General features: G+C 36.5%; 1 pseudogene across 1 annotated transcript; it reads left to right on the forward strand.

The window, feature by feature from the left end:
• On the forward strand, positions 5,535-5,810 carry LOC102176837 (annotated as a pseudogene). Its single transcript, XR_001297347.1, has one exon. The product of XR_001297347.1 is annotated as a cytochrome b-c1 complex subunit 6, mitochondrial pseudogene (transcript).

The raw sequence follows: 13,114 nt of genomic DNA on the forward strand, positions 1-13,114 counted from the left end.
ACTTGTAGGTTTTCTACTGTTGATGGAAAAGGCAGGGAAAGAGTTAACTCTCTCTCTCTCTCTGTTCCAAGGGAGCTTTGGGGGCAAGCGGAAGGGTTTGTTAAATCTCCAGATTTCTCTGCATTATGTCCAGGTGGCATGACGTGTGAACAGACGAAAGATTAAAATCAGCGAGGAAATCGCTCCGTCTGAGCCCGGATCACGACGCCTTTCAGTGACCCGGTAACCCAAATGCTATCTGTCAACTTGTCCTTCCAGCGACTTTTCACCCCATGCTCTGCGGCTGCTACTCCGGGAGGGAAGGGAGGGGAGAGGGGGGACTGGGGGAGGGGGGATCAGGAGTTGGAAGGAGGGGGAAGGGGAGAGGGAGGAAGCTAGGATAAAATACTGCCTTATTACCAAAGACTCTGCATTGCAGGTCAACTGAGGGACGCGGGAGCCTTTTTAACAAACCAAATACTTTTTCCAGACCCTCAGTTCCAATGTTTCCTTATACTCTCGCTACTGAGATTCTCAGCTCCCTCAACTCAGGAAATGTTACACCAAGTCATGGGACCTGGTTCCCCCCCGCCCCCAAATCTAAATCCTAATGGGTTAAATGAGGATGAAAATTTTCCTTTCAAAAACCTTTCCACAAAATCTACCAGGACTTTGCTTGGGTTCTTGAGTTAAAAGCATCACCGAGTTTGCTCTGGTCTTGGGGTATTGCCAGAGTTAGTTCACTTAATTTGGAAGTGGGAGGTCAGATTGGAAGAGGTGAGTGAAGAGGGTGGAAACAGACAATTTACACATATTTTACAATGTTAACCGCTCAAATTGAGACCCGCTTATTAAGAGCTTGTGTTGGCAGCAGAGTTGGATGGAGTCCTTGGATGCCTCCAACAACAGAAAGATAAGGCTGCATATTGCATAAAGCACTAGACTGAACCATATGAAGTTACCTTTTTCTTTTCCATGTTGAAAACTGGCAATTCCATAGAGCTCAAACTAATTTAAAAATCTAAGTGACATCTTGCCATAATAAGGTTGATAAGATATCATCATCTTTTTTTGATATCTAGCTTAGTTTATTTTTTTCCTTTTTAAATTTTTTAAAATTTATTTTTAATTGTTATTATTATCATTATTTTTTACTTTATTTTACTTTACAATACTGTATTGGTTTTGCCATATATCAACATGAATCCACCATGGGTGTACGCGTGTTCCCAAGCATCTTGAGCATGTGCTTTATCTCCCTATGGAGCTACTCAACACTGAGGGGTCAACTTATGCATTAAAATAGGACAGAAAATAGAAGCCACTTAGCACATTTTAAAACGGATCTTCAGGTAAGTCTTTTTTCCTGAAAGATTTCAAAAAATATGTGATTTTAAGGTGACATGTATGAAAATTCAGGACTCCTAAGCTTTCAGATGCCTAGGAATTTACACAGAAATAAACTTCTGTCTGCTCTTTGTTACTGTTGTTCTTTAGTCCCTTTAGTCTTTAGTCTGACTTTTTGAGACCCCATGGGTTGTAGCCCACCAGGCTCCTCTGTCCATGGATTTCCCAGGCAAGAATACTGGAGTGGGTTACCATTGCCTTCTCCGGGAGACCTTCCCGACCCAGGGGTTGAATCTGGGTGTCCTGCACTGCGGGCCGGCTCTTTACTGCTGAGTCAGTGGGGAAGAGCCGTCTGCTCTGTCACTCAGTGCTTTTCCTGTTCGAGTGCTCCATCTGCGGCACTACGTCACACTTAGTCTCCTCTCAATTATGACAGTCTTCTCAGACTTTTCTTAGTTTGATGACCTTGACAGTTTGAGAAGTACTTGTCACTTGTTTTGTAGACTCTGCATACCATTTTGTGTATATACTTTATTTAGTGTAAGAAACCTTTCTTTAGGTCATTATCGTTTTGTTTTTATTTTCAGAAGCAACATTTTTAGTCCCTTCATAATATGTCACTGATGACTATGACACAGGTATTTTTTTCCTAAGGAAAATAAAATGGCTTCTGTTCTTTAGACGTGCTAGAGGTTAACATGGAAATGATATCATTCAATGGGGCAAAGTATATACTTAATCAGCATATTCTGATGGTGAACATTTTGACATGCCTGTTTTGACTTCTGTCTCAAGTTACTGTATAAGTGTTGGCACACAAATATACACAAAATAACACAGTCCTTGATGATATTCAAGGCATATTATCTTCAATCCAGACTCTAAATATCTAATAGTCTATCTTTGCAACTCTGGCACTCTATTATGCTGAGATTAAGACGTAAGGAATGAGTGAAATGGTGATGGGCAGATATTCAGGGTCTAGATTAAAGGTAATATGTCCCAGTTGTAGAGTTACTTGTTCACTTTCATATTAAAGGCTTGCAAACAACTGTTTTAAACCATTCCTACCCAGTTGAGTTTATATTATCATCACCATCTACCCACTTTCCTTATCTCACAGTAATCCTTGATGTTTCATACTTTCTCACTTTGCAATATCAAGTTATCTCCTAAATATATCTTTTGTCACTCATCATTTTTACCCCTGCTGCACTTGTTCTAATCTCAATTATCTGTTACCTGGACTGTTATATTATCTTTCTAACTGGTTCCTCCTTCTCTCCCTACGTCCAAACTATCTTTACTCAAGTACATGCCAGTAAATATATATATATACTATATATAGTATAGTATACACTATACTATATATAGTATATATATATGTATCTAAGATATAGTGTATATGTTTATATATTACATATCTGTATATATACATTTTATATATATATATATATATATATACGCATAATGTAAATACAGAAGGAAAACCACAATTACAGAAAACTAACCAAAGTGATCACATGGCTCACAGTCTTGTCTAACTCAATGAAACTGTGAGCCATGCTGTGTAGAGCCACCCAAGATGGACGGGTGACGGTGGAGAGTTCTGACAAAACGTAGTCCACTGGAGAAAGGAATAGCAGACCACTACAGTATTCTTGCCTTGAGAATCCCATGAATAGTATGAAAAGGCAAACAGATATGATGCTGAAAGAAGAACTCCCCAGGTTAAGAGGTGCCCAATAAACTACTGGAAAAGAGTGGAGATATGGCTCCAGAAAGAATGAAGAGAGAGCCAAAGTGAAAACAGTGCCCATTTGTGGATGTGATTGGTGATGGAAGTAAAGTCTGATGCTGTAAAAAACAATCTTTCATAGGAACCTGGAATGTTAGGTCCATGAATCCAGGCAAATTGGAAGTGGTCAAATGGGAGATGACAAGAGTAAACATCGACATTTTAGGAATCAGTGAACTAAAATGGACTGGAATGGACAAATTTAATTCAGATCACCATTATATCTACTACTGTGGGCAAGAATCCCTCAGAAGAAGTGGAGTAGCCCTCAGAGTCAACGAAAGAGTGCAAAATGCATTACTTGAGTGCAGTCTCAAAAACCACAGAGATAATTTTAGCTCATCTTCAGGGCAAACCACTCAATATCACAGTAACCCAAGTCTATGCCCCAACCACTAATGCCGAAAAAGCTGAAGTTGAACAGTTCTATCATCTTTTAGAATTAACACCAAAAAAAGATGTCCTTTTCAGCATAGGGGACTGGAATGCATAAGTAGGGAGTCAAGAGATATCTAGAATAACAGGCAAGTTTGGCCTTTAAGTACAAAATGAAGCAGGGCAAAGGCTAACAGAGTTTTGCCAAGAGAATGCACTGGCCATAGCAAACACACTCTTCCAACAACATAAGAGATGACTCTACACACGACTATCACCAGATGGTCAATACCAAGATCAGATTGATTATATTCTTTGCAACCAAAGATGGAGAAGCTCTATATCATCAGCAAAAATAAGACCAGGAGCCAACCGTGGCTCAGACCATGAACTCCTTATTGCCAAATTCAGACTTAAATTGAAGACAGTAAGGAAAACCACCAGAATATTCAAGTATGACCTAAATCAATTCCCTTACAATTACACAATGGAGGTGACAAATAGATTCAAGGGATTAGATCTGATAGACAGAGTCCCTGAAGAACTATGGCCAGACATTCAAAACACTGTACAGGAGGCACTGATCAAAACCATCCCCAAGAAAAAGAAATGCAACAAGGCAAAATGGTAGTCTGAGGAGGCCTTACAAATAGCTGAAAAAACAGAAGTGAAAGACAAAAGAGAAAAGGAAAGATATATCCATCTTTATATCAAGTTCAAAAAACTAGCAAGGATAGATTAGAAACCCTTCTTAACTGATCAATGCAAAGAAATAGAGGAAAACAATAGAATGGGAAAGACTAGAGATCTCTTCAAGAAAATTAGAGATGCCAAGGGAACATATCACACAAAAAAATTCACAGTTAAGGACAGAAATGGTATGGACCTAACAGGAGCAAAACATATTAAGAAGAGGTGGCAAGAATACACAGAACTATAAAAAAGATTTTAATGACCCTGATAACCAGAGCTAGACATCCTGGACTGTGAAGTCAAATGGGCCTTAGGAAGCATCACAATGAACAAAGCTACTGGAGGTGATGAAATTCCAGCTGAACTATTTTGAATCCTAAAAGACGATGCTGTGAAAGTGCTGTACTCAATGTGCCAGCAAATTTGGAAAACTCAGCAGTGGCCACAGGACTGATAAAGGTCAGTTTTCATTCCAGTCCCAAAGAAAGGCAATGTCAAAGAATGTTCAAACTACCACAGAATGACACTCATCTCAAACACTAGCAAACTAATGCTTAAAATTCTCTAAGCTAGGCTTCAATAGTACATGAACTGAGAGCTTTCAGACGTTCAAGTAGATTTAGAAAAGACAGAAGAAACAGAGATCAAATTGCCGACATCCATTGGATCATAGATAAAAACGTGAGAATTCCAGAAAAGCATCTACTTCTGCTTCATTGACTATGCTAAAGCCTTTGACTGTGTGGATCAAAACAACTGTGAAAAATTCTTAATGAGATGGGAGTACCAGACCACCTTACATGCTCCTAAGAAATCTATATGCAGACCAAGAAGCAACAGTTAGAACCAGACATTGAACAACAGAATGATTCCAAATTGGGAAAGGAGTACATCAAGGCTGTATATTGTCACTGTGCTTGTTTAACTTATATGCAGAGTCCATGATGCAAAATGTTGGATTGGATGCAGCACAAGCTAGAATCAAGATTGTGGTGAGAAATGTCAATAACCTCAGATATGCAGATGACACCACCCTTATGGCAGAAAGTGAAGAGAAACTAAAGAGCCTCTTGATGAAAGTGAAAGAGGAGAGTGAAAAAGCTGGCTTAAAATCAACATGCAAAAAAAAAAAAAAAATGAAGATCATGTCATCTGGTCCCATCACTTCATGGCAAATAGATGGGGAAACAATGGAAACATGAGAAACTTTATCTTTTTGGACTCCAAAATCACTGCAGATGGTGACTGCAGCCATGAAATTAAAAGATGCTCACTCCTTGGAAGAAAAGCTATGACAAACCTACATAATATATTAAAAAGCAGACCAGAACTGCAGCCGGACATGGGGCTAGAGGACAAGCAAAGGATGCTGACCGGGTCTGGAGATCCCAAGGAGGAGGAAGAAGAGGAGGAGGAATTAGCAGATCTCCTGACAACAATGAGAGGGCAATGTGAGCAGATGAAGAAATGTGTAAAGGCTAGGGAGCAGCTAGAATTCTGTGATGAGCGTGTATCCTCCAGGTCACAGGCAGAGGAGGACTGCACAGAGGAGCTCTTTGACTTCTTGCATGCAAGGGACCACTGTAAGGCCCACAAACTGTTTAACAGCTTGAAATAGGTGTGCAGATTCATTCACCTAAGCCTTCATCACTTGAGCATTGGGATATTTTCTCATGGTTTTGAACATGCCATTTATTTGTGTAACTAACTTCATGTGAATCTCAAGGATTTTAGCTTAGGCAAGTAATTTCTGTAATTATCACTGATTTCATCTTAATAAAGTTCAGATCAGCAAAAAATAAAATAAAAAGCAGAGACATTGCTTTACTAACAAAGGTCTGTCTAGTCAAAGCCATGGTTTTTCCAGTAGTCATGTATGAATGTGAGAGTTGGGCCTTAAAGAAAGCTGTATGCTGAAGAATTGATGCTTTTGAACTGTGGTGTTGGAGAAGACTCTTGAGAGTCCCTTGGACAGCAAAGAGATCCAACCAGTCCCTCCTAAGGAAATCAGCCCTGAATATTCATTGGAAGGACTGATGTTGAAGCTGAAGCGCCAATACTTTGGCTATCCGATGCAAAGCACTGATTCATTGGAAAAGACCCTGATGGTGGGAAAGATTGAAAGCAGGAGGAGAAGGGATGACAGTGGATGAGATGATTGAAAGGCATCACTAACTCAATGACGTGAGTTTGAGCAAGCTCCAGGAGATGGTGAAGGAGAGAGAAGCCTAGCATGCTGCAGTCCGTGGTGTCACAAAAGTCAGACACAACTGAGTGTCTGAACTGAACTGATAATGTATGCATGTACAGAGCTGGCTCTTCTACTACCACATTTAAGAATATTTTGTTTACTTCTCATTTCCTGGTGCAGATCAGATTTTGAATTTGCTCTGTACATGACTTTGAGCAAATAACCTAATCTTTCTGTTTCAGTTTTCTCATGTCTACAATGAAGACCAGAGTACTTTACCTGAAAGTTTTACTGCAGAATTAAACGTGCGAATAAATGTAAAATTTATTTTATTTTTTTTTCCTCTTAGTTTTCCCTGCCTGAACCATCGATACTCTGTTACCCCCTTCCCCAAGGTTCAACCATCTTTGATGAACAGTTTAAAATTGCTTTTTCTGTGCCTTCTTCATGTAGAGGAAATCACTCCATCTGCTTAGTTTTTTCTACAAGCTATGAATTATTATCTAGACTTTAAGGATGAAAACACTGAGGCTCAAGATAGATAAGTGATTTTTCCCGTAACCACACAGTACCAAATAGATAATGAAGGTAAGATTCAAATATGACAATTTCTGATATTCCCCATCACCTACCTTCCACTTTAGAGTTATCCACAAAAAGCTGCCCTTTTTGTTAAAAGAAGCGTTTCATAGCTTTAGAATCAGATTTCAGTTCTGTCACTGGGCCAAGTGTTCTAATTTTTTTTAGGAGAGTAAGCAAGGGTTGAATAGTGAGAACTCTGTTTCTTCATCTATAAATGAAAATGATGGAGCCATTTTTCTTTTGAGGTCCTTCTGTCCTAATATCTTAGGATATTGCCATACACCTGGATACAGATATGGAGATTACTTGAGATTTGATTGAACTTTGGGGTCACCAACTTTACTTTGTTATTCTGTAGTTCTCTTCTCTTATTCTCCATTTTAAATAATACGTTTAACAGGAATATCACCTCCAGGGAGTTGAAGAAACACTTCCAGAGAGCCAGGTTCCTGTCAATGTTATTGTTATTAGTTGCTCAGACATGTCTGACTCTTTGCGACCCCATAGACTGCAGCACATTAGGCTTCCCTGTCTTTCACCATCTCCTGGAGCTTGTTCAAGCTCATGTCCATTGTGTCAGTGATGCCATCCAACCATGTCATGCTCTGTCATCCCCTCCTCCTCTTGCCTTCAGTGTTTCCCAGCATCAGGGTCTTTTCTAATGAGTCAGTTCTTTGAATCAAGTGGCTAAAAATATTGGAGCTTCAGCATCAGTACTTCCAATGAATATTCAGGACTGATTTCCTTTAGGACTGACTGATTTGACATCCTGCAGTTCAAGGAACTCTCAAAGTTTTCTCCAACACCACAGTTCAAAAGCATTAATTCTTCAGCACTCAGCCTTCTTTATGGCCCAACTCACATCCATATGTGACTACTGGAAAAACCATAGCTTTGACTATACAGACCTTTGCTAGCAAAGTAATGTCTCCGCTTTTTAATATGCTGTCTGGGTTTGTCTGGCTGCAGTCACCATCTGCAGTGATTTTGGAACCCAAGAAATTAAAGTCTGTCATTGTTTCCATTGTTTCCCCATCTATTTACCATGAAGTGATGGGACCGTATGGGACCTTGTCAGTAGTCTCATCTAATTCCATTAGAATCACTTCTATCTCCTGCTGTTCTGATATTTGCAACCCTCCCCATTCTCATAACAGATTCAGCCTTAGGTCATTCCAAGACCACTTCACACCCTGCTGGTGTTTATATGGATCAAAGGATCAGTTCATAGACTGTCTTTATTCCTCCAAGTGAATTCAAACACCAGCCCTCCTGATCAGATAACAAGCAATCTGTATCTTGTCACTCTCTATTCCTGCAGTCTCAATCAAGCTCCCCTCTCAGGACCCAGTGATAATATTAATTACCATCTCTAATTTAAAAGAGGTTCCTGCCTGAAGGTCTCTGTGCAAAAAAAAAAAAAAAAAGAAAGTTTGTTTCTTACGACAGAAGAACCGTTCCTGGTAGAATCACAGAGCAAAAGAGAGGCTAGGAACAAGTGGGATGCACAGGAATTAGGAACACAAATGCTGCACTGCACTGGAGGGGAACTAATCTACAAACACAATATTTTCTGAAATATCTTCTCAGACCATTCCAATCACAAATAACTTGTCCTGTAAGCATTTAAAATATGTCTGTTACTGCCACTCATCTTGCCCTTCTTTATCTTCTTAAATTATATTATATCAGAGCAAAGAAACGTTTGATTCAAATCACTGCTCTGCTCTTTTTTAATTATATGTCTTTCTAACATTCATTCAATCTCTCTGAATTTGAATCTTCATTATTTCTTGTGCTTAAAATGCAGATAACAAAAATTCAAAGTTCTTGGTTTGTTGTGAACATAATGTTAAACTATTGCTTATTTTGTCATATATTTTAAACCTTCAGGGAGGACACTGACTATATACGTATAATGTATTGTTATTCCTTAGAGTTCAAGTGCAATGCCTTTCTGAAAGAATAAGTTAACTACATATAGCTGTTGCTCAAAAGAATTTCTAGTGGTCTTATTTGAATCTAGGCTAGTTAGTGCATTTAAAACCAACCTACTATTCAGCCTTGTTTATAGCCTGGAGCAAGTCTAAGTAGAATGCAAGAGAACTGAAAATTTATTTCCTTTCTATTTTCTTTTTTAGCAGTTTATACTCCTGTTTGGTGCTTTCTCTTCCAGCTTGTTCATTTCTACCTACTCTCTCCAGGTAAGCCCACTGATATGTCACCCTGCCCTCAACCTCCTGTACCTTTCTACCCATCAAATCAGAAAATATCTATATGGCAAAACAGAAAGCATGTTAGGAAGTGGAAGGTGCAAAAATACTTCCCATAAAAGGGTTAATAGACAGTAGTTAGAAAAAAAGTGTTATCTTTAAAAGCAAAAAAAAAAAAAAAACCACACATTACTAAAGTCTTTGCACCAAAGGGTAATCAGCTATCTTTACTTTCACATAGATTAGCTCATTTAATTCTCATAAAAATCTATGAGAAGCTTGTAGGTCCATAGGATAATGGCAGCTGCCTAAATTAGAATCTCTCCACACAGCCTTGAAAAACAGACAAAGATACAGATGAACAAGGGTTGAAAATAAAATCACCCATATCTTGCAAGCAATATAACATAAAACCAAAGAACTTTGCAAACTTTAATTTACAACTAATTGAGAAAATAACTGGGGAAAGCAGAGCAGAAAGGAGAATGAGACAGAGTGGGTTCAGAGACTATCATTTAAAGCTGACAAGCAGAGTAGTCAAAATTAAGGAAAGAAGAGACTCTGGACATTAGTATGAAGTAACAGTGTGGTCATGTTACAAGCCTTCCTAAATAACAAAAGGAACATAAAACACAAGGTAAAAACAGAAAGAGAAAAAAGAGATTCTCTCTCTTTTTTTTTTTTTTATAAAGTGACAGTTGAAAGTCACTTTATAGTGAAACTATATGAAGAATACAATAAAATAATTGATAAAGCTGAAATGAAATATAATCAGCAAATGTAAATGCATTTAACTCAGGTATTAAAAGAAAGCATTTTAAAATTGGCTCACAAAGCAAAACCAACTGTTTGTAGTATACATAAGCTAAAACTAAAACAAGACAGTGGAGAAAGCTGAAAAATAAAGAATTGAACAAAGGTAAATGCAAGGAAAATGAAAGCAGGATTGTGATTGTGTACCTGATAAGATAGAATTCAGGAAAAACAGATAAGACAAAGAAGAAAACTTTTTAGAGGCAAAGGCCACAGTTCACAGAAAAGATAAGACAGAAACTATCTGCCACCTTCCTAAAGCAGAAACCTCAGGAAATGCAAGGATCCAGAAGCAAACAAAACCAGGAGATTCTGGCACATCATGCTCAGACTGAAAAAGGTAAAAGGAATGGAAACAAGTAAGGATACAGAGGACCCAAGCAACATAATAAATAAGATGTTCTTATTTGTACACTGATGATAGAGAATAAATCTTGCTTCCTAATGCATATTGAATACTTATGAAAATTCACCAATTCTCCACATATTGAGTTACAAAAAATTCAATAAATTACACAAAGTAGTAATAATAAAACCACTCTTCTTACTTTGCTAAAAGCTCAATTTAGATGAAAAAATACAAATCTAAAATTTGTCATATGCCCAGACATTACAAAAAAAAAAAAAAGATTTAAAACATTATCAGAATTTGTGTATCTTTAATCTATACAATTAAAGTGAGCAGAAGAAATTTTATAGTCATATATATATATATGTCAATAAAAATGAACAATGAAAATCTTATTGCCGGATTTGATTATTTGAATAATTTGAACGATTTGGCTAATAAAGATAACAAAAGAGAGGAAATAAGAATAAAGGCAAAAAAATTAATGAACTAGAAAAGAAAAATTAGCCATATTACTAAGCCAATATTTATTTACAAAAAATAAAGAAATTATCAATTGCTAATCTAAACAAGTGGGAAGCTTGTTTATGGGATGAGGTTGGGGGAAAAAATAACATAAATGCACAAGATAAAAAGTGACAAAGGAAAATAACCATTGAAACAAGAGATTTAAATAATGGAAAAGTAGATAATTCTCTAGAAAACGTATTTTGCTGAAACTGATTCCAATTAAAAAAATAAAATAAAATACCAATTTTTTAATAGAAAAAAATGGAGAATACCTAAGAGTTACTTTGCACTCCCCATATCTCATAAAACATCAGGTCAAGATGATTTTATAGGGGAATTCTACAAAAAAATTCAAGGTCCATGTCTTATTTTACAAAAGCATGAGAAAAGAAGGAAATCATCCAAATCCTTCTGATAAAAAGAATGTAACATTAATAACAAAACTTAATTTAAAAAATTACTTCTCTCAGTTTATAGACAAATTTCACTTATAAATATTGATTCAATAGCCCAAAATATTAACTCAGGGAGCAACAGTATTAAGAAGATAATACATCAGGAAAAAATACAGTTTATATCAGAAATGCTAATATTAGGAAGTCCATTAATACATTTCACCTTATTATTATCTTTACAGAGAAAAGTCATATGCTCATATTAAAAAGTGCTTGAAAAGCATTTGTAAAATTTAACTCACTTTCCCACTAAAAACATATAAAAATAATAAACATTTTTCTTAGCATAATAAAAGATATATACCCCAGCCAAAAGATGGCATTTATAAAGGAAAACAGTTAAATCATCTCTCTAAAGTCTGGCACCAGGCAAAGATGGTCAGCTTCAGTATCAATTACTATAGAATTGGAGCTTTTACATCACAAATTATGATAAGCACAAAATAAGAATCAAAAAAATTAGAAAGAATGAGTTGAAAATATCTTTATTTGTAGATGATATGATATCACCGTATATCTTGAAAACCTATGACACTTCATAGAAATAAAATACAATTCAGTAAAATTAATGATGCTGTAGAAAATTTAAATAATACATAAAAAACAATAGTCCTGATACACTACATTGACAGAATGAATGACAAAAGCCAAGTGATCATTTTAGCTGATGCAGAAGAAACATTTGAAGCAAGATTTAATACTCCTTCAGATAATAACAATCAACCAATTATAAACAGAAGGGAACTACCTCAACGTAATAAAGGTCCTATATGAAAGACTTACAGTTAACATCGTACTTGATAAAAGACTTGATAAAAGTTGTTCTCTAAGATCAGTATCAAGAAAAGGATGCTTACTCTCATTGCTTAACTTTACACAGTGTTGGAAATTCTAGCTACGGAAATTGGTCAAGAAAAAGAAATAAAAGACATAGAAGCTTGAAAGGAAGATGTAAAATTACCTTTTTGCAGATGAAACTATATGTAGAAAATGCTAACAATTCTATATATAGGGGAAAATAAAAAATTCTGGAATTAATAAATTCAGCAAAGTTGCAGAATACAAAATCAACACACAAAGATCAGTTACATTTCTATATACTAAAAACAATCAGGAAAGGAAATTTAAAAATCAAGTTGAATTATGACAGTATAAAAAGGAATAAAATACTTAGAAATAAACTTAACCAAGGAGGTAAAAGGCTTGTGCACTGAAAACTACAAAACATTGCTTAAATAAATGAAATAAATCACAAATAGATGGAAAGAAATATCATGAATTAGAAGACAATATTGTTAAGATGTCAATATAATTCTCAGAGATTTGCATATTTAATGTTATCTCAATCAAAATCATAATGGAATTTGTTGCAGGAAAAACAACAACAACAACAACAAAATCTTCTAAAATTCACATGGAATCTGAAAGGACTCCAAATAGCCAAAACATTTTGACAAAGAAGAACAATGTTGGAAAGCTTATGCTTCCTGATTTCAAAACATATTATAAAGCTAGTGTAGTTAAAGTCATGGTGTTGTTTACATGCTGTCATGTTGGAATCTTTGGTAACCCCAGGAACTATAGCCTGCCTCTGTCCATGGGATTTCCCAGGCAAGAATACTGGAGTGGGTTGCCATTTCCTTCTCCAAGGGATCTCTCCAACCCAAGGACGGCACTCATGTCTCCTGGTCTCTTGCAATGTCCCATGAATTATAGGCAGATTCTTTACTGCTGAGCCACTGGAGAAGCCTAAAGTGTTCTAGTACTGTCATAAAGACTGATATATAGATCAACAGATTAAAATAGAGA

The sequence above is a fragment of the Capra hircus genome, chromosome 3, assembly GCF_001704415.2.
Source record: "Capra hircus breed San Clemente chromosome 3, ASM170441v1, whole genome shotgun sequence".
Lineage (NCBI taxonomy): Eukaryota > Metazoa > Chordata > Mammalia > Artiodactyla > Bovidae > Capra > Capra hircus.